This window comes from Lathyrus oleraceus, chromosome 2, assembly GCF_024323335.1.
Source record: "Lathyrus oleraceus cultivar Zhongwan6 chromosome 2, CAAS_Psat_ZW6_1.0, whole genome shotgun sequence".
In the NCBI taxonomy this organism is placed as follows: Eukaryota; Viridiplantae; Streptophyta; class Magnoliopsida; order Fabales; family Fabaceae; genus Lathyrus; species Lathyrus oleraceus.
Window position 1 is genome coordinate 231,022,701 of NC_066580.1, and position 5,515 is coordinate 231,028,215.

Below are 5,515 nucleotides of genomic sequence, written 5' to 3' on the forward strand. Positions count from 1 at the left end.
TGCTGAATTCAGAACCCCATAGGGAGGCTCTCTAGAAGGTTTTGGATCTGGCATATGTTGATCATGATGTCACTGTGGAACAGTTTGATGGTATTGTTGCAAACATCACTGCTTGCAACACTTTGAGTTTCTGTGACGCTGATCTCCCTGAGGAGGGAAGAGACCACAACATGGCTTTACACATCTCTATGAATTGCAAGTCTGATGCCATGTCCAATGTGTTGGTGGACACTGGCTCATCTTTGAATGTATTGCCAAAGACCACACTCTCTTGATTGTCATATCAAGGGCCTCCCATGAGGCAGAGTGGTGTTGTTGTGAAGGCATTTGATGGGTCGCGCAAGACTGTGATTGGGGAAGTTGATCTCCCAATCAAAATTGGACCAAGTGATTTCCAAGTTACCTTCCAGGTAATGGATATCCACCCATCTTATAGCTGTCTCCTTGGCAGACCATGGATTCATGACGCTGGCGCCGTGACATCCACCCTACACCAGAAGCTGAAATTTGTCAAGAACAAGAAATTGGTGGTGGTAGGGGGAGAAAAGGCTCTCCTGGTTAGCCATTTGTCTTCTTTCTCATATATTGACGCTGAGGATGAAGTTGGAACGCCCTTCCAAGCTTTATCTATTTATGAACCAATCGAGAAGAAGTCTCCTTCATTTGCTTCCTACAAAGATGCGAAACTGGCCATTGAATGTGGTGCAGTTGCTGGTTTAGGGAAGATGATTGAGCTTGAAGACAACAGATCCCGGGCTGGGATTGGCTATTGTTCTGGGGCATTTAATGAGCAAGGTTTGTTCACGAGTGGAGGATTCATCCATGTTGATCAACCTGAAGAAGCTGCTGCTATCTTGGAAGAGGATGCGGAAGATCTTAACAATTTCGTCATTCCTGGTGGTGTCTGCCACAATTGGGTCGCTGTAGATGTTCCTACAGTCATCCATAGATCAGAGTAATTGTTCACTTTGTTCAAAACCCTTCTCCCATGCCAAAAGGAGAAGTGATGACATTGTTGGCAGCATTTAATACAATGATGTTTTCATTCAATTAATGCATTGTTAAACATTTGTTTTTCCATTTGTTTTCACTTTTTGTTTTTGCATGAAATCAGTGATCACAAAAAACCCATAAAAACAAGAATAAAAGCAAACATATTTCATCTGCATAATGGTTTGCTTGTTTAAATTCTAAAGTTTTTCATTAACCAAAATCATTATGCAGGTTGATTCTAAAACCCATTGAACATAATGATCCAACGCCATCTCCCAATTTTGAATTCCCTGTATTCGAGGCAGAGGAAGATGATGTTGAAGGGATTCCTGATGAGATTACCCGTCTCCTTGAGCACGAGAAGAAGATCATTCAGCCACACCTTGAAGATCTAGAAACAGTCAACTTGGGGTCTGAGGATTGTGTTCGTATGGTGAAGATTGGGGCACTTCTTGAAGTGTCTGTCAAGAAAGAATTGATCAGTTTGCTATGAGAATATTCCGATATCTTCGCTTGGTCGTATGAAGACATGCCGGGTCTAGATACAGATATTGTGCAACATTTCCTGCCTTTGAAGCCTGAGTGCGTGCCTGTGAAGCAGAAGCTCAGAAGAACTCATCCAGATATGGCAGTGAAGATCAAAGAGAAAGTTCAGAAGCAAATTGATGCGGGGTTTCTGGTGACTTCCACATATCCTCAATGGGTGGCCAATATTGTGCATGTTCCTAAGAAGGACGGAAAAGTCCGTATGTGCGTTGATTACAGAGATTTGAATAAGGCTAGTCGGAAAGATGATTTCCCTCTACCACATATTGATATGTTGGTAGACAATACAGCTAAATTTAAAGTCTTTTCCTTTATGGACGGATTTTCCGGTTATAATCAAATCAAAATGGCACCCGAAGATATGGAGAAGACAACATTCATCACACCTTGGGGAACATTCTGTTATCGAGTGATGCCCTTCGGTTTGAAGAACGCCGGAGCCACGTATCAACGTGCTATAACTACCTTGTTTCATGATATGATGCACAAGAAGATAGAGGTCTATGTTGATGATATGATTGCTAAGTCTCGAACGGAAGTTGAGCATATTGAGCATTTGTTGAAGCTTTTTCAGCGTTTGAGGAAGTTCAGACTTCGTTTGAATCCGAACAAATGTACATTTGGAGTCCGTTCCGGCAAGTTGTTGGGTTTCGTTGTCAGCGAAAGAGGTATTGAGGTTGATCCTGCAAAGGTCAAAGCATTACAAGAGATGCCTGCACCCAAAACTGAGAAGCAAGTCCGAGGTTTTCTTGGCCGCTTGAACTATATTTCCAGATTTATATCCCACATGACTGCCACATGTGCACCGATATTCAAGCTCCTTCGGAAAGATCAGTCTCATGATTGGACCGAGGATTGCCAGAAAGCTTTCGACAGTATCAAAGAGTATCTGTCTGAACCTCCGATCTTGTCTCCGCCCGTGGAAGGAAGACCTCTGATCATGTATTTGACTGTGCTTGAAGACTCGATGGGTTGTGTCCTCAGTCAACAAGATGAATCAGGGAAGAAAGAATATGCTATATACTACCTCAGTAAGAAGTTTAATGATTGTGGGTCTCAGTACTCTATGCTTGAGAAGACGTGCTGTGCTTTGGCTTGGGCAGCTAAGCGTTTGTGCCAGTACATGATAAATCATACAACTTGGTTGATATCCAGAATGGATCCAATTAAGTATATCTTCGAGAAGCCTGCTTTAACTGGGAGGATTTCCCGTTGGCAGATGCTGTTGTCTGAGTATGATATTGAGTATCGAGCTCAGAAAGCTATCAAAGGTAGTATCTTGGCTGACCATTTAGCGCACCAGCCGATTGAAGATCATCAGTCTGTTCAGTATGACTTCCCTGATGAGGAGATTCTGTATTTGAAAATGAAAGATTGTGATGAGCCTACACTTGATGAAGGTCCGGAACCTGGTTCCAAATGGACGATGGTGTTTGATGGCGCGGTAAATCAATACGGAAATGGAATTGGGGCAGTAATCATTACTCCTCATGGCACTCATATTCCGCTTACAGCAAGGCTAACTTTCAAATGCACGAATAATATGGCTGAGTACGAGGCCTGTATTATGGGACTGGAAGAGTGTATCAATTTAAGAATCAAGCATCTTGATGTGTATGGTGATTCGGCCCTAGTTGTTAATCAGATCAAGGGTGAATGGGAAACGAATCAGCCAGGTCTCATTCCGTACAGAGATTATGCAAGAAGGATTTCAACATTCTTTACAGAAGTTGACTTTCATCATATTCCTCGAGAGGATAATCGGATGGCAGATGCTCTTGCTAGACTTGCTTCAATGATTGTTGTCAAGTATTGGAATGAAGTTCCCAATATTGCCGTGATGCGCTTGGATAGACCAGCTCACGTGTTTGCAGTTGAAGAAGTGAATGATGACAAACCTTGGTATTTTGATATCAAGAATTTCCTCCAGAACCAGGTCTACCCGCCTGGGGCATCTGTGAAGGATAGGAAAACTTTGAGAAGGTTGTCAGGCAGTTTCTACCTCAGTGGTGAAGTGTTGTATAAGAGAAATTTTGACATGGTTTTGCTCAGATGCGTGGGTAGACACGAAGCAAACCTGTTGATGACTGAGGTCCATGAGGGTTCATTTGGTACTCATTCCAATGGACATGCTATGGCTAGAAAGATGTTGAGAGCAGGCTACTATTGGTTGACAATGGAGTCTGACTGCTGCAAATATGTGAAGAAATGCCACAAGTGTCAGATTTATGCGGATAAGATTGATATTCCTCCGACACTTCTGAATGTGATTTCGTCACCATGGCCTTTCTCTATGTGGGGAATCGGCATGATTGAACCAAAGGCGTCCAATGGGCACAGGTTTATTCTCGTAGCAATTGACTACTTCACCAAATGGGTCGAAGCCGCTTCGTATGCGAATGTGACCAGACAGGTGGTTGTGAAGTTTATCCAGAACCAGCTGATTTGCCGTTATGGTGTGCCAGATAAGATCATTACTGATAATGGATCTAATCTGAATAATAAGATGATGGATGAGTTGTGCGCTGAATTCAAGATTGCACACCATAATTCCTCTCCCTACAGACCCAAGATGAATGGGGCTGTTGAAGCTGCTAATAAGAATATCAAGAAGATTGTCCAGAAGATGACAGTGACGTACAAAGATTGGCATGAGATGCTGCCATTTGCTTTGCATGGGTATCGTACATCTGTCCGCACTTCAATAGGAGCAACCCCTTTCTCTCTTGTTTACGGCATGGAAGCTGTTCTCCCAGTAGAGGTGGAGATCCCATCAATGCGAGTCTTGATGGAAGCCAAGTTGACTGATGCTGAATGGATTTAGAGTCGTTATGACCAACTGAATTTGATTGAAGAGAAGCGATTGACTGCCATGTGCCATGGTCAGTTGTATCAGCAGAGAATGAAGAAAGCATTCGACAAAAAGGTCAAGCCTCGTGTGTTCCGAGAAGGTGACCTCGTGCTCAAGAAAGTCTTGTCTTTTGTGCCCGATTCGAGGGGCAAGTGGACTCCAAACTATGAGGGTCCATATGTTGTTAAGAGAGCCTTTTCAGGCGGTGCTTTGATACTTACAACAATGGATGGGGAGGATTTCACTCGTCCTGTGAATTCAGATGCAGTCAAGAAATACTTTGCCTAAAAAAAAAGTATATGCAAATGAAAAACAGAATAGCTCGCTAAGTTGAAAACCCGAAAGGGCGGCTTAGGCAAAAATGAGCGTCTCGGTGGAGAACCCGCAAGGGTGATTCAGGCAAAAATTAGAGACTTAAAAAAAAAGTATATTTGCATCCCGCTAGATTGAGTACCTCACCCTGGGGCAATCTAGGAAAAAATTAGGGATTTGGCAAGTAACTGTATCCTGACAAGACTTTCTGTTCCACAGCTGTCTGTTCGTCAGAGATTCTCGATTCGTCGTCAACTGAAGCTTCGAATACATCGAGATTCAAATTGGTAGAGAAAGGATCATTATGTTCAATGTAGCCCTCTTCCAATATATATCACTGATTTCAAATTTGTACAGATCTATGGAGTCTTGCCATTTGCAGGCTACCATTCCATCAAATCAATTTGAGCTTTTTATCCAATTATTTGCACTCTTATTTGTTTCAATTCAACAAATGTTTGCATGTTTTAATTGATAAAATGTCATTGTTTTAAACAAATAAATTTTTCAAAAATTGATGTTTCAAACAAAGTGAACATTCACAATGACAAAAGGATACTCAAGAATTTCTCAGTGCTCTCCCGAGGGTGGCATGATTTCCAACAGGTAAGACATTGGTTCATATTCCTGGCATTGGTTGTATCCTCTTTATCCTGCTTTATTGTTGGGGTTGTTCCTCAAGCAGAGCTTGTTGTTATAGGATTGTTCCCTAAGCAGAGGGTTGTTGAAGACTTCGTTTTCTTCTCCAGCAGTATTCTCTCCTAGCATGGGTGTTTCCCGTTCGGAAGTTTTGGTAGTGGGTGGTTTGAGATC